The 20,000-nt window shown below is 38.1% G+C and overlaps 1 protein-coding gene across 3 annotated transcripts in view; it reads right to left on the reverse strand.

Annotated features, from left to right (window-relative positions):
* LOC150087569 (ras-related protein Rab-23-like) overlaps positions 1-19,444 on the reverse strand; it is a 115,239-nt gene extending 95,795 nt beyond the window's left edge. For 2 of the 3 annotated variants that reach the window (XM_090372136.1, XM_090372133.1), the window contains exon 1: positions 19,217-19,364. The gene's annotated coding sequence lies outside the window, so the exon portion shown is untranslated. Of the gene's footprint in view, positions 1-19,216; positions 19,365-19,398 lie in introns of those variants that run through there. The other variant, XM_090372135.1, reaches the window with a different exon arrangement.
* Between the last annotated feature and the right edge of the window lie 556 nt (positions 19,445-20,000).

Consider the following 20,000-nt stretch of genomic DNA (forward strand, 5'->3'; position numbering starts at 1 on the left):
GGCAGTGATCACAGTGTGCTGAAGTGGGAGTTACTCAAAGAGGTAACTACCATTAGGGGTAAAGGGAAGGGGTATTGCTTTCGTAAAGGTGACTACAATGGACTGAGACAGTATTTAAATTCTATACAGTGGCATCAACTGATGATATTGCCAACAGCAAATTCAAAATGGGAAGCATTCAAAGAACTTATCGTGGAAGCTACTAGGCTTTACATACCAACTAAGAAATATTGTTCAAGGTTTAGGCCTAAATGGTTGTCAGATGAACTAATGAGGCATATGGCAGAGAAGAAAAATGCATGGGATACATACAAATTAACACGTGACACGGACGCATATGATAGATACAAGTTGATCTGTAACCAAGTTACAAAGGAGGTTAGGCAGGCGAAGGCAGATTACGAGAGATCCTTGGCAAGGGATGCGAAGAAAAACAGCAAAGAGTTCTTTACTTATGTAAACTCTAGAAGGAAGGGGATGAATCAGATTGGTCCACTTGAGATCGATGGGTCAACTGTTGATGACCCTGCTCGGGTAGCTAACAAACTAAATGAATATTTTGCATCGACATTCACACATGAGGAGTTATTCAGCGAGGGGAATGCCAGAGGTGTATTCAAATCTAGCAGTAAGCTAGAGAATCTTGTAATAACTGAGAGCAAAGTGGAGGAGAAATTGTTGAAGATAAACACAAGAAAGGCACCTGGGGTGGATGGGATCTATCCAGTTATATTAAAGGAGGCAGCAAAGGAGGTAAGCAAACCCTTAGCCATAATTATGAGAGCTTCCTTGGACTCAGGGGAGGTACCCATTGACTGGAGATGTGCAAATGTGACCCCAATTCACAAAGGGGGATCAAAGGCTGACACAAGTAATTATAGACCTGTGAGTTTAACTTCTGTTCCCGGAAAATTAATGGAGGCACTGGTGAAAGAAGCACTGCAGGATCATCTAGACAAGACTTCAGTTATAGCTAGGACACAGCATGGTTTTGTTAAGGGGAAGTCTTGCCTGACCAATTTGATTGGATACTATGATGCAGTCACAAAAGAACTGGATGCAGGGAATAACTTTGATATTATATACTTGGATCTTAGAAAGGCTTTTGATACTGTTGCACATGGAAGACTGCTGCACAAATTGGAGCAGTGTGGCATTGGAGGCAAGTTGCTGCTATGGATAAAGGGGTGGTTGAGGGGGAGAAGACAGAGAGTGGTAATCAATGGACACTGCTCATTGTGGACTAATGTTATTAGTGGAGTCCCTCAGGGTTCAGTATTGGGGCCTTTATTGTTTTCTGTATTTATAAATGATATTGATGATGGTATATCAGGCTTAATGTCCAAGTTTGCAGACGATACGAAGGTTGGCAGGGTTGTCAAGGACACTACTGACACTATGCTGCTGCAACAGGATTTGGAAAGGTTGAGCAGATGGGCTTCGAGGTGGCAAATGAAGTTTAACATTGACAAATGTAAAGTACTACATATGGGAAACAGCAACCCCAGAGCAACGTATCAACTCTGTGGTACTACACTGACAGTGGTAGAGAATGAAAGGGACCTGGGGGTGGTGGTGCAGGCAGATATGAAGTTCTCTGAGCAGTGCAGACGAGCTGCAAGAGTAGCTCATGGTGTATTGTCAATGATATATAGGAATTTTTCTAGCAGGGATAAGGAGGTGATTATTCCCTTGTATAAGGCAATGGTCAGGCCACACCTAGAGTACTGTATACAGGCCTGGAGGCCTCATTTCAGGAAGGATGTAGAGCTGCTGGAACGAGTACAGAGAAGGGCAACTAGATTGGTGAATGGGACAAAGGGGTTCTCTTACGAAGAAAGGCTTAAGTTTTGCAAATTACAGTGTCTGGAAACTAGGCACCAGCGGGGTGATCTGATAGAGGTGTACAAAGCCTTGAATGGTTTGAGCATGCTCAATGCTGATGGGATTCTTCCTCTAGCTCAGAAAAATCACCTGAGAGGGCATAAATTCAAATTGAGGAAAGACAGATGTAGGATAGATGTGCGGAAATTTGCCTTTAGCCAGCGGGTGGTTGGTGGGTGGAACAGACTTCCATCCCTTGTCGTGGAAGTTGATAGCCTAAATAAGTTTAAGGCTCAGCTGGACAGGTATTTCGAACGAACAGAGGGGTGAAGTGGAAGTGGTTATTTTTATTTATTTATGTTACTTTTTTTTTTTTTTTTTTTGGCTGATGCTGCATAAGCTTGCTTTCTTGCATCAAATGCCTCTACTAATGCTAATGCTAATGCTAATGCTAAACTTTCTAAATTTCATTTTTACCCAGGACTCGAATAAAATACAATTTAGCATCTATCAAAAGCCTACAATATAGGCTTTCCAGTATGCTTCTACATTATAATAGCTATCACCCGTTCACCTACAAAAGATCGATTATCTTTAATCTATTTCTAAATGCCCATAAATATTCATCAACGGAATCTGCTTTGGACTCAGAAATACAAATATTAACTAGCAGGTTCTTAAACAGGGGTTATTCCATTGCCACAATAAACCGAATTAGGGTACAGGCTAAGGATAGGATACAAAATACTACACCAACCAACAATAGTAATATCAAAAAATACTTTATTTCTGTCCCATATGTTGAACAGTGGCACAAACAGCTTAATAGATTCTTTAAAGATACCGAATTTAAAATTGTAGCCAGGCCAATACGGAAGTTACACACTATACTGAACAATCACTCGGTTCTTTCCGCGTTCGCAACACAAATTAATGATCTGGTATACAACGTTTCTTGCGGCGATTGCGACTCGATTTTCTCTTAATATTCGTGTAAATCAACATGAAGCCTCAGTTCGTGCTTCTCATTCAGCAGCGTCAGAGTTAGCCTTTCATGCCATTAATGAAAAACACTTTTTTATTTAAAGAGGCCAAAATACTTAATGTTCAACGTAATTATACGTGACTATTAATTGCAGAAACCGTAGAAATTAAATTACGCGAGAATTCTGTTAATGTTCGGCGGCCATATTTGATCTCCGATGCGTGGACCTTTACGCGCATGCGCGAAGACAAATAATCACTATTTAAGTCTCAGGTTTAACCCGATTCGGTAATTTTCATTCCTGTGATCACGACATACGGTCGAAAAGCGTTGTCAGCTTCAGGAAGGAAAATCATTTTGAATATTTTCGTTAGATTCTTTTAATTGCATTAATTTGATTTTTAATTGTTTTAAATTGATCTGAATTGTGTTAAATTGGTTTTTTAATTATTTATATTTTACTCTAATGTACAGGTAAGTTGTCGATTTTTTCGTTTTAATTTCTGGAGGGTATCATACGGAAGTGTTCTAAGTATTATATCGAGGTAAACTCATTATTTTACAAATATTATTATCAACGTAGAACTTATTGAGTATTACAGCTCTGATTCATACCATCTAATTCTATTACTGTATATACAGGGTGTCTCAAAAATACACAGCATAACTTCAGGAATGAGTTCCTCATATGTAGACGATAAAAATATTTTATATCAACATAGTTCCGGAAATGCTTGGTTCCCGAGTTATTAACCGGAATGTCTTATTTCCCGCAGGTGACTTCCTTCATCACAAGGTACTGACAGAATCTGGTGGTTTTCCATTCCGAACATGTACTCAAATCAGGAACAAGCGGATATGCACTTTGTGTACGGTTTGGCGGATGGCAAGGCTCTGGAGGCTCGTCATTTGTACGACGAAAGGTCCCGAGAACGAAGATGCCCAGACAAGAAAACATTTGAACGTATACATCGCCACCTTTGTGAACATGGGACCTTTACATCTCATGCTGCCGACAGAGGACGACCAAGATCTATGACTCCTGAAGCAGAGAAGGAGATTTTGGATGTTGTGCATGCCACTCCTGGAATCAGCACACGCAGAATAGAAATACAACTGGCTGTTCAACATTCGACTATTTGGAGTGTTGCAAGACCACCAACTGTATCCTTACCATCTGGAACGGGTACAGGCCTTGCCACCAGCAGATTACCCTGCACGAGTAATGTTCTGCCAGTGGTTGTTGCAGCAGTGTGGTACAACTCTTCACTTTCCTGCCTTGGTGATATTCACAGATGACGCACAGTTCACAAGAGACGGAATCCAAAACTTTCATAATCAGCATGTATGGGCTGAGGAAAACTCACATGCAATTCTTCCATCACATCACCAACAGCGGTTCAGCCTCAACATCTGGGTGGGTGTTTTTGGTGATAAGTTATTTGGGCCCCATGTACTTCCAAACAAACTCACAGGGCAGGTGTACAGAAACTTTCTGAAAAACAACACGCCAGATTTCTTGGATGACACGCCACTGATCATTCGTCAACAAGCACACTTCATGCACGATGGCGCTCCCGCACATTTCAGCCACCTTTAATATAACTGGGATCTATCCAGTTATATTAAAGGAGGCAGCAAAGGAAGTAAGCAAACCCCTAGCCATAATTATGAGAGCTTCTTTGGACTCAGGGGAGGTACCCATAGACTGGAGATGTGCAAATGTGACCCCAATTCACAAAGAAGGATCAAAGGCTGACACAAGTAATTATAGACCTGTGAGTTTTTTTTTTTTTTTTTTTTATGAAAACCCCAAACATGAAAGGTATCAAAACCTATAGTACTTAGTACCGTGCATGGGTTGAAGGAGAAGTATGGGGAGAGGAGGATGCCGGAACCTTTGCTCTAGAGACTAAACATGGGTTTCACCACTTCAAGCCTCCAATAAGCAAAGTGGTGGTATTTCACCGGTTGATGAAAGTCATTTACCACCTGATTAACTTCTGTTCCAGGAAAATGAATGGAGGCACTGCTTAAAGAAGCACTGCAGGATCATCTAGACGAGACTTCAGTTATAGCTCGGACACAGCATGGTTTTGTTAAGGGAAAGTCTTGTATGACCAATTTGATTGGATACTATGATGCAGTCGCAAAAGAACTGGATGCAAGGAATAACTCTGATATTATACAGGGCGTTTCACTACCAGTGCGAAAAACTTGCAGGAGGTGTAGGGAGCACAAAGACGAATCGGAATCACAAAGCACTGCAGGGTCCGAAATGCCTTCGTCATGCGGTAGAGGACGTTGAACGGGAGGTCGCGTGAACAGCAATCCTGCTGGAAGTCAGCATTTGCGAACCGGTTCCCGAGGCAGTAGGATGGACGAGTATTCAAACGTTGAACTGGCCGACGTGCACCTCGCATATGGAGCTGTGGACTGTAATGGGTGCGCCGCTCTGCACTTGTTCCAGGAATGTTTCCTGCACAGGCGTGCTCCTCATCATACAATTTTCACACGTGTGCACAGAAGGTTACGTGAGATTGGTTGTTTCACGAGAGATACCATGAATCGAGAGCGAACAACGAGGATGCCAGACAATGAGAATGTCCTACGTCTTGCAGAAGGCAATCAGAGTACTCGAGCGATAGGCCAACGATTGGGTATTTCCCAATCCATTGTATGGAGGATACTGTCAACAAACCAAATGAGTTCATACCATCATTGAAGCCTGTGGATTATCCACTCCGGAGGACTTTTGCTACTTGGTTTCTTCAACAGAAACGGTTCACAAATGCTGACTTCCAGCGGGATTGCTGTTCATGCAACCTCCCGTTCAACGTCCTCTACCGCATGACGAAGGCATTTCGGACCCTGCAGTGCTTTGTGATTCCGATTCGTCTTTGTGCTCCCTACACCTCCTGCAAGTTTTTCGCACTGGTAGTGAAACGCCCTGTATATTTGGATCTCGGAAAGGTTTTTGATACTGTTGCACATGGAAGACTGAAGCACAAATTGGAGCAGTGTGGCATTGGAGGCAAATTGCTGCTATGGATAAAGGGATGGTTGATGGGGAGAAGATAGAGTGGTAATCAATAGACACTGCTCTTCGTGGACTAATGTTATTAGTGGAGTCCCTCAGGGTTCAGTGTTGTGACCATTGTTGTTTTCTTTATTTATAAATGATATTGATGATGGTACATCAAGCTTAATTTCGAAGTTTGCACATGATACAAAGGTTGTTTTTTTTTTTTTTTTTTTTTTTGATTTGGATTTGGTAGTTGTTGGCGCAGTGGCTTCTGTGGCCATATTGCACCTCCCAAGGTTTTTGCAGTACTTTGATCCAAGCCCGAGGCGGGAATCGAACCCGCGACCTTTGGGTTGCCGGGCAGGTACTTTACCCACTCGGCTAGCCCAGTCGGCGACAAAGGTTGTTAAGGACACCACTGACGCTATGCTGCTGCAACAGGATCTGGAAAGGTTGAGCAGAAAAGCTGAGAGGTGGTAAATGAAGTTCAACATTGACAAATGAAAAGTACTACATATGGGAAACAGCAACCCAAGAGCAATGTATCAACTCTGTGGTACTACACTGACAGTGGTAGAGAATGAAAATGACCTGTGCAGGCAGATATGAAGTTCTCTGAGCAGTGCAGACGGGCTGCAAGAGTAGCTCATGGTGTCTTGTCAATGACATACAGGAATTTTTCTAGCAGGGATAAGGAGGTGATTACTCCCTTGTATAAGGCAATGGCAAGGCCACACCTTGAGTACTGTATACAAGTCTGGAGGCCTCATTTCAAGAAGGATATAGAGCTGCTGGAACGAGTACAGAGAAGGGCAACAAGATTAGTGAATGGAACAAAGGGTTGCTCTTACGAAGAAAGGCTTAAGTTTTGCAAATTACAGTGTCTGGAGACTAGGCACCGGCGAGGTGATCTGATAGAGATGTATAAAGCCTTGAATGGTTTGAGTATGCTCAATGCCGATGGGATTCTTACTCTTGCTCAGAATAATCACCCGAGAGGGCATAAATTCAAATTGGGGAAAGACAGATGTAGGATAGATGTGTGGAAATTTGCCTTTAGCCAGCAGGTAGTTGGTTGGTGGAACAGACTTCCATCCCTTGTTGTGGAAGTTGATAGCCTAAATAAATTTAAGGCTCAGCTGGACATGTATTTCGAACGAACAGAGGAATGAAGTGGAAGGTTTTTTTTTTTTTTTTTTTTTTTTGGCTGATGCCGCATAAGCTTGCTTTCTTGCATCATATGCCTCTACTAATGCTAACATCAGTGCTTTCCTTTTTCATAATGGAGTCTGGTAGGTTCTCAACACCTGAAACTGATGAAAATGATCTGAAAATATCTATTTCTTTACCTTCAATGATGCTGATATATATTGAAAACTTTGTGGTGTTCATGTTTTTTCATGAAATCTATTAGTTACAAGTTGGTTCAAGAAATTTGTTCTCCAAATAGTGCTACTGGATGATGAATCAGTTCTCCAAATATTATATTTAAGTTAAAGTTAAATAATATTTAACATTTCCAATAACCCAGTTGGGCAACTTGCTATCTATGAATTCTGTTTGGAGCTAGCAGATTTTTGACTGCTATAAGGAAACATACATTGATCTTAGGAATTCATGATAGAAAGTCACTGGCTGCCAAATAAGTTCACAATTTACCAAATTTATTCATAAAGTCATAACTTCTGCTATGAGCGTATTAAATATTTGAAGTTGTAACAGTTCATTGGATCATATCAGCATGCAAATCATCTCAATGGTACAACATATAAACTTGTTTTTTTTTTTTTTTTTTTTTACCTTATGTATAAAACACTTTTTGGTAGATTTACTGCATCAACCTGTTTTTATGTTCAACATTTCTCTGCACTTGTCTTTCATTGGTCTTTTGTAACTGACATGGAAGGCAATAACATTTACTAATTTGACAGTGAATGGCAGCATTGGGCTTGTATTTCTAGACCACCAGAAATGCAAGTAGGAGTTGTAAATGTTTATTTTTTTTGAAAATAAACATTTGATTATATTTGTTTATAGTTGACTTTAAGTTCTTTTATTAATCTTTATTGCTTTCTAAACTGAGAGACAGTATCATCCCTTGGCCATATCATATACATTGAAGTTGCTTTTCTTTTTATGCCTAACTGAACAATTACAGCAAACTATTTTCAGGTAGTTCATTCACAGGAACATTTTGTGAATTAAATTATGAAAAATAAATAAATAATAAATAAATAGAAGTTTTTAAAAATTGATTTTAATGCAGTTTTCATTATTTTTTGTGAAAAGAAAAAGACAGAGAAAAATGGTGTTTTATCAAAAAAAACAGAAAAACTATGGTACGAATTCTAATACGATTGAGACAGAGAAGGGGTAAAATCTAGTCAAAAAATGGATTCTTCACTTTAAATTCAGAGTTTGCAGCTATGCATAGTAAACAAGTATCCCTGAAATTATTTCAAACCATTCATGCCTCAGCAACAGCATATCACATTGACATTTTTTACATTCTCTCTCATTCTCTCTCTCTCTCTCTCTCTCTCTCTCTCTCTCTCTCTCTCTCTCGAATATATTATTTTGTTGTTATTTAGGAGCATTAGCAACTAAGGCCATATTGCTCCGGGAATATGCAGTGGTCATTCCCTGACCTTTCCACTTTCTCCGTATTTGGTGGTGACGGGCTCGAACCCCGGTCTAATCAAGAAGCGTGTGCTTCGCACTGTTGCTCCTTCCCACCTGGCTACGGAGGCACCCTCGAATATATTAAAAGGAGGAAGTGAGTTCTAAATATTTGTTATTTCCAACTAGAAATTATACACAGATGGATATCAGACATTTTGCTACTTCATCAAAAAAAATAGAATGGCCAATGGTTTGACATATGGAAACTTCTGACTTCTATTTGTATGTAATTTCTAACTGGAAATCAACAGATATTTAGATTTCACACAGATTTAAAGTGCTTAATTTCTTCTTTTAATATATTCACATTATCTATGCACTATGCTGCTCATGGTGCACGCATCTAAGATCTGTGGAAATCATTCAAGGTGTACATGTCTAGAAGCATCTGCTACCATTCAACCTTCCATATATAGGATGTTTTGGAATTATGTTAAAAAAAAAAACTGGAAAATATTCTATGTTCCAAAATAAATAATTAAATAAAAAATCAAATGTGTCTGGTTCCGAACAGTTAATAAAATGTTATTTTGTACTGGATACATTTGCTTATTTTTACTTATTTTTTTACCATTCAAAACTTCACAGCTGTTTAATATTTTAATAATACATCTCTAACCATCATAGAATAAATCCCTTTTGGATCCTAGTACATTACAGTATGTGCAGAATTTTTGCACATACTTCTGAAACACCCTATATAGTGATATCAAGAAAACAATCCACCGAACAGACTTGATAGCAAACTTGATATCAACCGATTTGATATAATAGTCAGAGTGAATGACAACATTAATAACTGTGTAGCAGCTCTTAACTTTCAAGTGAGTAAAAGTATTGTCATTTACTCCACCATTTTAGTTCTATTTTCTTATATATTTTTTAAATTTATTTTATTTGTTTTATTTCCCCTCTACTCCTGTAAGTACTGTTTTTTTTAATAATATAATGGCACAACTACTCTATTGCCATTATATTATTTATTACATGTATTTCTCTTGTTGTGACTATAGGAGCCATCTGTGTAAATTTGAGAGAGAGAGAGAGAGAGAGAGAGAGTGTGTGTGTGTGTGTGTGTGTGTTTAATGGTGCATAAGCTTGTTGTTGTGACTATAGAGAGAGGTATTTACTGATGTTATACATGCAATTGGTGTGCTTTGTTTTACATGTTGCGATTCAATAAAAAATAAAAATATTAAAAATATATCACTGACTCACTCTTAACAATGTGTATATACATATATATCTAATGAACTTTTTTTTAGTTTGGTGTTTCCACCTAAATCAGGACTCTTGGCACATAGATAAAAAAAAATATCTGTTTCAAAGCATTATTTTTTTTTTACAGCTGGAAATAGATCTTCAATTTGTAATGGGCAAAGAAATTGCAATAAAATAAATTGCAGAAAAAGATTAAATATGCATATTTTTAGGAGGAGAGGGAGTAAATTTCTAAAGATTTATTATATAACTACCATCCATCATGCACACTTCAGAAAATATGGTAAGTGAACATTTCTGTTATGATATGACTCCTTTACGCTTGGTCAAGTGAAACTAATATATCAGACATGCTTAGGTAGTGATATGAATATTAAAGGTAATCAGACAGCTAGAATACTAATCCTTCTCTCCCTTTTTTGATTTTACTAATGGATTCCTGCATATACCAAAAGGATGTGATGCAGAATTTCTTGGTTTTTTAAGTCAACGAAAAATAAATTTGTTCAGATTCATTTTTTTTAACCTACTAGACAGCACTTTAGAAACATTTAAAACATTTAATAACCTACAAGTTACATGAAGCATAAAATTCTATTCTGCAAAATTAACTTTCTTAGTGAATTTTATTAGGGCAGTGTGATTTTTTTAATTTTCTACTACTATTATTTTATTATTTTCTACTATTATTTTTGTTGTTCATTTCTCCTCCCAACATTGAAATTAGCTATAGCCTTGTACTGCAATCAGAACTCCATAAAGGGGGAGAGAGAGAAGGAAGGAAGGGAGGAGAAAATTCCTAATTAAGCTAACAAGAAACAAATTTATGTAAAAACAACTAATTTAATCACTAAATACATATTAAAATAATTTAATCTGTATATTTTAACTGAACAGTGGACAGACTGGAATAATCACCTTCTTATTCCTGCTAGAAAAATTCCTGTATATCATTGACAAGACACCATGAGCTACTCGTGAAGCCTCTCTGCACTGCTCAGAGAACTTCATATCTGCCTGCACAATTACCCCTAGGTCCTTTTCATTCTCTACCACTGTCAGTGTAGTACTACAGAGTTGATACGCTGCTCTGGGGTTGCTGTTTCCCATATGTAGTACTTTACACTTGTCAATGTTAAACTTCATTTGCCACCTCTCAGCCCATCTGCTCAACCTTTCCAGATCCTGTTGCAGCAGCATAGCATCAGTAGTGTCCTTAACAACCCTGTCCTTAACAACCTTTATATCGTCTGCAAACTTGGACATTAAGCTTGATATACCATCATCAATATTATTTATAAATACAGAAAACAATAATGGACCCAACACTGAACCCTGAGGGACTCCACTAATAACATTAGTCCACAATGAGCAGTGTCCATTGATTACCACTCTCTGTCTTCTCCCCTCAACCACCCCTTTATCCATAGCAGCAATTTGCCACCAATGCCACATTGCTCCAATTTGTGTAGCAGTCTTCCATGTGCAACAGTATCAAAAGCCTTTCTAAGATCCAAGTATATGCAGCTAAGGCCATAATACATCCTCTTCAGTTGGTTTAACAGTACAAGTGGGGGTTCCTCAAAAGTAGTTTTGGGTCCACTGTTGTTTCAGATTTTCATAAACAATACCAATGAAAGGATAGAAGGCATGATGTCAAAATGTGCATATATATGTAAATTAAAATTTTTAATTTAGAGCTTGGGGCTCTAAATTAAAAACTCTAAATTAAATCTCAATGTTTACATCATTTACAATGATGTAAACAACATTGGTCTGCAAAGACTTCATGAGGAAAGACTTCAAATATATCAGCCACAGAACTAGGCAGCTGACCTGATTTTAGGTCTATAAGGCTGAGAGAGGGATAGTAAAAATAAATTAGGGCAAAATTTCACTGTTGTGATTCCAGAAAAGGGTCATAAATTCAAATTATGGAGAAACAGGTTTGGACTGATTGTAGAAAGTTTTCTTTTAGCAAGTGAGTTGTTAATTATGGGAATAATTTATCTCCATCATGGGAGCTGAGACTGACTACATGGGTAAATTCAGAAGCCTGGCTTCTAAATTTACCCATGTAGTCGGTCTCAGCTCCCATGATGGAGATACTGAATTTACCCATGCAGTCAGTCTTTACCCATGTAGTCATTCATGAATTTACACAAGTAATACATGGTGTGTAAACTATGTATGGAGGGAAACACATAGGTACAGCAGTTTATTTAAACTACTTATGTGTCCTTGAGATCATTGTGGTCATTGAGGCTGTCACAGGCATTCTCTCAGGTATGCCAAGCTGTGCTTGCTACTCCGGAGTTCAAATGCTGATGGAACTGATATTCAGGTGACACTCAAGTCAAGTGGACTTAATTTTGGCAAAGTCCGGTCGGTTTGCAAAAGCCAAATCCCTGCTTGCACCTTCACGATGGTGGGAATGTTAGTAACTCTGGGTATAACTCCCATGTGCAAGTCCTGAAATACAGCACCTAGCATACTTGAGGTGACCCCACAGGTGTGAACCAATGTAAGCAGGGGTTGAGGTGTGGTGCCCACACCACACGGAGGAATGCCACCTATCTGTGTTACCAAGCAGTACTAGGTCGTAGATGATGCTCATCAACTGGTGCAATACCACCACTCTGTTTATTGGAGGCTTGAAGTGGTGGAACCCATGTTTAGTCTACAGTGCAAAGCTCCAGTAAACCCTCACCCACCTCTTCCATCATACAATATGATTGATGTCTTTTGAGGTTATGATGGACATCATGGAGAGATCTAATCTTCCTTACATTTCGAGGGTTCAGCTCTAAACCAGTATTCCCAGGCTGGCCGCTAAATAGTTCAGACTGAACCTATTGGCAACTCTCTAGGAGGCTTCCAGATCAGCTAGTGTATAATCTCGCTATCTCTCGCTGACTGGAGGGAGTCTGAGTAGTGTGTATGTAGGGGGCACAGTCAAGGCCATGTTATATCAAGGAACTGGTATTCTTACCATGTGTATGCCATATGCAAAAATTTTATTACTTCATACAGCATGTCCTTGCCAACTTTTCTTACTTCTGAATTGTCATGAATGAATTGTCAAAATAATAGAAAAAACATATCTGCAAAAAGATGCAAACCTCCCAAACACTTCCCTGAACAATTCACAAATATACATGTTCAAAGTTCTAATCAGAGTGATGTTCATTTCCACTAACAGTCTGCCAAACCCAATGTACTTTTCCTGACAGAATCCCAGTTATCGGTTATTCAACCACTGCTCATCTCAGTTTTCAGAATTATTCACTGTATGATTCTTTCACTTCAAAGGTGGTACTTGCATGTATGTCCATTCTGATATTCCCTGTAAGAGATTTAGTAATTTGAAATCTCCTCTTTTCAGTCTTCTCTAGCTTAAAATCTCTCTACCACATTCTGTCAAATTCATCTGTTGCCTCTATCATTCTCCCAACTCCACCAATCACTTTGACTTCATTCCTCTTTGAAACTTGACTTTCTCCAGTCCAACTTTCCTAACAGTGAGGTAATTTTCCATGGTGATTTTAATGTTCACAACTCCAGCTGGTCAAGATCCTTTTGCAATTACTAATAACCTTACACAGATAGTTTGTTTACCTACAGAACATCAGACAATCCTAGCCACACAGCCAACATGCTTGATCTTTTTCTTACTAACAACCCTTCTAAGTACACTGTTCACTCTGTACATGGTTGAGATAACTGGTCCTCCAAGCACCTAAGATCACAAGTTGGTGATGGTCTCTCCTCCGATGGAGTTCTCTCATGGCCAATCTCAACCTCGTGTTGTTTGATATTACAAGAATGTAAAATGGGATGATCTGCAAGATTTCTTTTCTTCTTTTCCTTGATCAGGTTACTGTTTCAAATTTTCAGACGTCAACATTTGCTCAAATCATATCAGCAAAATTATTCTTGTAATGATGGAATCCTTTATTCCACACTCCACATCAAAATCTCAAGCTTTATCTAAACCTTGGTTTTCCAATAAATATGGTAAGGCTGTTCAAGAGAAAAATGTTGCATATCACAATTGGCTTGTATCCAAATCTCCGTTCATTTTCTGCCTACACCAAAGTTAGCAACAACTGTAAAGTAATTATTAATCAGTCCAAACTAGATTTCAAATAGGGTAAGAGTAGAAAACTGCTTCTTGTCCAAATGGTAGTTGAGCATTCTGGTCTCTTGCCAAAGCTATTGGCCACTACTTTTCTCCATCTCTGGTCTCACCTTTGTTAAAACCAAATGGTTCTATTGCCACTTCAGCCAGAGATAAAGATTACTTACTAGCACCCTATTTTTTCTTCCAACTCGTGTATTGATGATCTTGGTAAACCAACTCCCATCATTCCCAGTACATTCCTTTCAATGCCTCCTGTAGTCTTCCATCAAAAGGATGTTTGAAGGATTTTTAAAAATCTTGATGCTAAGAAAGCTTCAGGTCCTGATGGTATTTCTCCACTTGTTCTCAAAACTTGTACTTCTGAACTTACTCCTGTTGTGTCGCCTTTTCTTCACTTTCTTATTCAAAAGGTGTTTTTCCTTCTGTATAGTCAAATTTCTCTTGGAAATTTAATCATACTTCATTGCACTTCTACTCTTTCTAGAGTAATGGAGAAATTGATTAACCACCAACTCTTAAACTATCTAGAAACCTTCCATCTAATCAACGATCACCAGTATAGATTTTTTAAGTGTCGATCCACTGGTGATATTCTGGCTTGTTACTCACCTATGGACAAGTTTAATGGAAAAGTTTGTGAAACTCAAGCAGTTGCTCTTGACATTTCAAAGATCTTTGATCATGTCTGGCATAAAGCTCTTCTAAATAAGCTTTCGTGTATGGTTTGCCAACTATTTTTTGTAATTGGGTATCCAGTTTTCTCTGACCACTCACTGCAGGTGATGGTAGATGGCTCTCTGTCTTCTAACTTTTTCACTAATGCTGGTGTTTCCTAAGGTTCAGTTCTTTCTCCCACTCTTTTCCTCATATATTAATGACCTTCTTCCATTGACCCATAATCCTATCCATAGTTTTGCTGATCATTATATTCCACCTTCCAGTTTGAGAAACTTGCCCTGCACAAACAGCTTCAATTTCTCAAATATCCACTACCAGTTCCTTAAATGCTGATCTCAAAGTAATTCTCTAGTGGGGGAAAGATAACTTAGTTAATTTCAATCCTTCTAAAACTCAGTCTGTCTTATATTTCCCCAAAAAGGATCCTTCTGCTCCTATGCTTATTGTCAATGACACTCCAATTTGGCAGATGAAGAAAGACTTCAAATATGTGGGCTGCAGAACTTGGAAACTAGACACCTCGGAAGAGAATTGATTGAAGCATATAGGCTCTGAGAGGTGAAAGTAAAATGAATGAGGATAGAATTTTTACTGTTATAAATGATTCCAGAACCAGCGGCTATAAATTTAAATTATGTAGGAAGAGATTTAGGATGGATTGCAGGAAGTGTTCCTTTAGCCAGCAAACATTTCATTTAATGGTAAAGTATAGTTTATTTTATTATTTATTGGATGGTGCAACAGAAGCTTTGGGCTTCTTTGCATAATGTGATTAAAACTATTACAAACAAAATTACACAAAAGTTGGGCTAATACAGAAAGGAAAACAATGATATTTTCATAACTATCCCATGCAAAACGGTTTATTCACTTTCCCAATTTTTAAATTAGGGCATATGGGTGGGGGATCTCCTCCCCAGAGTTAAAAAAACCAAAAGTGATTTGAGTTTCAAAAATGTTCCACTTAAATCCAAATCCATAAAAGGAAATTAATATTCTTTTCGAAAATGTTCCACATCAACTCATTCACTTTTCTGTTTTTTTTTTTAACAAGGGCATATGAGTAAGGTGGCCAGCCAACCAGCTTTCTGACTATTTGTCCTGTTCTTCACTCCAATTCACAAAATATTCCTGCTTTTTAAATTATCCCCACTTTAATACTTAACAGATTCATGTATCACAAAAGTGGAATTAATCCAAATTTGGTGCTTGTACAAAGTACATATTCCTCTTTGGAACTACTGCTTCCCATATGATAAAACTGTTTCCTCTGTTTGTGAGTTTTATTTATCTATGATTCTTGGTGCATTATGGCCTTTAGGTGCCTTGGACCATATTGCATTAAACAACAGCAACCAATACTGAATAGGGCCCTGGCTCATCCAGTATTGTTGCTGCATTTTTGGAGGCTCTTTTCCAAATGGGCCTTTGAAGTACATTTGGAAAAGGGGCTTAATTATGGCCATTAGGTGCCCTCAGACCATATTGCATCAAACAGCAACCAATATTGGATAGGGCCCTGGCTACAACCGGTATTGTTGATGCATTTTTGGAGGCCTTTTGAAGCCAAGCCAGATTTTTCCTGAGGCATGGTTGGTCTAGGGACGTGGTGGGGTCCCAGATCAGTACAATAACTGTTGGTCCAAATCCTCCAACTCTGCAATCTTAATTTTAAGATAAAATTAAGATTACATGGTGAAAATAAAAATTAAAAAAATATGTACATACCAGAGCCCCAGACTACCTAAATCGAACCCTGTCCTTTTCTAACGTTTGCCATAATGTCATATGAAAACAGGCAGGATAAAAACAAATAATTTAACTACAATAAAGAAAAGGAGCAATCATTACAGTAAATAAATGCTATTAAAAGCTAAAAAAAAAAAAAAAAAAAAAATTTATTTCTTACCATAATTGTGCATGAATATTCTCTAATTGGTTATAAAATATTTTCTGTTTTCATTTCATTATATATACTATGAAATTCAAAACATTAAATTTCTGTTTGGCTTTTAAAAGGAGATAGTAAGCAAAAGCATCTATCTTTCTTCTAGGCATTTCCCATTCCCATGTGGTGCCTGCAAAACATCAATGACAGGTGTCTAATCTTGCTGTAATGCTTTGATTCAGCCAGCTAAATGCTAACAGCTGACAAACATACAGACATTCATATTGTCTGCCAGATGCCATACGAACACCCGAGTTTCAATCTGGGGGGGGGGAGGGGTTAAGTGATATTAAATTTTAAAAAAATACAATAAAACTTTATTATTATTATTGGTCTCCATTTATTTGCTTCGAAATTTTTTAAATCATGTTTAGCAAATCATAATTAGCAGATCATTTTCAATTCAGTAAAAAAAAAAAAGCTATAAACTAACTTTTTTATAATTAAACTAAAACAACAGGGATGCCATCATGTAAGTGTCCCCATAACAATTGAGGGTGTGAGTGACAGAAAGTTAAGATTTTATTGTGTGCCTCAAAAATCAAAATTTCTCTTTCTACAAGAAACTCAATACAGTACACTGAAAAGACAGTACATGGGATACCCAGTTCCTGGGCAATGCGACACTGTCACCCCTCTCGCTAGTGAATGAACCCACCGCTTGGCAGGTATAGAGGTACACTGCATTCACGTAGATGGTAATTGGTAATTCGATGTCAGTAAGGATAAACGTCGTGATTTAACTGACTTTGAAAGAGGGATGATAGTGGGTGCCCAATGCATGGGTCACTCATTGCGGAGGTGGTACAGAAACTGCACTACCCCCATTTAACAGTATCATCAGGAATACACCATTTTCAGAATAACATCTCAATGCGGATAGCACTGTGGGCAGAGAAAGGTGGTAGATGAATGTGGCCATCAACGCCTGTATCACATTGTTTCAGCCAGCCAGAGAGCGACAGTGGCACAAATCACCACTGACTTCAACGAGGGAGGTGCCACAAATGTCTCCACCAAGACCATCAGGTGACCATTAGCCACAATATGTTATAGGAGCTGCCGACCCACCAGAGTCCCATTGCTAACCCCATGACAATACTCTATGCCTCAACTAGGAGAAAGAACATCGGATGATTGGAGACGGGTCTCCTGGTCTAATGAGTCCCATTTCCAGTTATTTCGAGCAGATAGAAGGGTGCATATCTGGCAGAAATCACACAAAGCTATGCACCCGTTATGATAAGGAACTGTTCAGGCAGGTGGATGATCGGTAATGGTCTAGGATGTGTTCAGCTGGCACATGTTAGGACCTGTAGTACGTCTAGATGCATCTCTGAATGGTCCAGGTTGTGTTCATCCTTGCAGACTATCTGCATCCCTTCATGGTCATCGTGCACCCACAAAGCAATGGACTCTTCCAGCAGGACAATGTAACCCCCCCCCCTCCACAGAGGCAACTAGAACACAGTTTGAAGAGCATTCCGCAGATTTTACCAGCATGGAATGGCCTCCCCGTTCACCAGATACGAACCCTGTGGAGCATCTTTGGGATGCTATGGAAAGGTCCATTTGAGCTTTGGATCCTTCACCAGGAATGTGATGGAATTATGGACAGCGGTGCAGAAAGCATGGATGGAAATACTGTGGAATGCTTTGGTGAACTATTGGACTCAATGCCTTGCCATGTGACTGCCCTTATCCCGGTGAAAGGTCAGCCTACCCGTTACTAGTTAGGTATCCCATGATTTCTGTCCACTCAGTGTATTCTGCAAAATTAATTTTTCTACATTTTAGTTTTCAACACTTTTTTCTTCCACTCTCATTCGAGCCTCCCATTACATTAGGCCTGGGTTACAACATGTACTGCAGCCCCCTTAAGTGGCCCTAAGAATAGTGGGGGAAGGATGGATAGTTTGGTATATGATTATTACACATAACATGCAAGGGAGAAGGATAGATGTCAGATTTTACAGTTTTGTCTTTGTATGTTTAACTCTTTTCACTGAAGAGGTAGTAAAGAAACCTGAGATAAAAAGGATAATGGCAATTAAGTAAAACATTCTTGAAATGTTGTCTACAACAGGTAATGGTGAAACTATTAATACCACAAATGCAATGGAGCCCAGCAGCTGGCATGGGATGGTTGTTAAAGAGCATATGATTGTGATCTAGGATTTATAGTTCTGAATTTTTGTTATCATGCAAGACACTTAAAATACTGCAACCAAAAATGAATCATATTCAATTTCTATTGAATGGTACAACAGTAAAGGGTTTCTCGAAAGGGGAAAAAAAAAAAAAAAATTTTTGCTTTTCCCCCAAACACAAACAAACATTTTATATTAAATTTAAGAGGTAAACACGATATATTTTTATGAACCAATTTCACATTCATAAGCGTGATTTATCAATTCTCACATTGCTGATTTTCATTACATTCGGTAAAGTTCTGCTATTGCCCAAACCCCATTTTAACTAACTCATTCCAAACAAAATAGTGCTTTTAGGAATACTAAATGCAGTACCACCAATAACAAATATCTATTACCTTTTTTGGCAGATATTTATATCAGAATGATGAAAAGCTTTATAATAAATTTAAAATCATTACTGTTAAAAATTTATAAATAACAATTTCCAATTATTTCATAATATATATTTTTGAAAATGTGGAATGGGCGTGATAACAAATACATGCAACAGTACCTCTTGCAGACCACTTGAGCTGTCACAGGATGTGAATGGCAAGTCAGATGTCAAATATTACGTACTAGTTAAAAACACGTAAACAACTAAAAAAGCTGTTATATATTTATACTATACCACATGAATGTAGTTTAAACTGAAAGTTAGGAAAAAAATAATATTATTAGCAAAAATCACGTTACATTAGAAATAAACTTCGCTGGAACGCGAATTACGAAATATTCAGAGCTCCCTCGCGTCGCGTAAAGATGTGTTAGTTCAATAACCTAAATGCAGAAACCAAACTACACAAGGGAAAATGAAAAAAAAAACCAAAGTACTTCTGTCTAATAATTTTAATAAGTTATCATATTTTGATTTTTTTTAAAGAGTAGCTAACTTTATTTTCAGCAAAAGTAATTCAAATTTAATAAAAAGAGCGACAATAAGAAATCAGTACTGACAAAGACAAGTGTGGAGGTAAGGCATGAATTCCCCAAAGTAATATTGAAAATGGCATTTAATTTTATAAATTGTACTATAAATGTTGTATTTTCATATTATAGTATAGCAGAGCCGGATTTAAGCTAAATAAGCTACAGCTTAGGGCCTCTCGTTACAAGGGGCCGCGCTCCATCTTAAAAAAAAAAAATCCTTTTTTTTAATATTGTCACTGGTGAACTGTAAGACAGAATGCCTCATATATCTTATGGTCACAAAAAGGTTAAATCCCGCCCTGTAGTGTAGTATACAGTTGGAGGATAGGACACAGGGGTGACCACAGTGGTTCTTAGTATTGTCCCTA

Source organism: Mastigoproctus giganteus, chromosome 4 (genome assembly GCF_048544385.1).
Source record: "Mastigoproctus giganteus isolate SK-2022 chromosome 4, ASM4854438v1, whole genome shotgun sequence".
NCBI lineage: Eukaryota > Metazoa > Arthropoda > Arachnida > Uropygi > Thelyphonidae > Mastigoproctus > Mastigoproctus giganteus.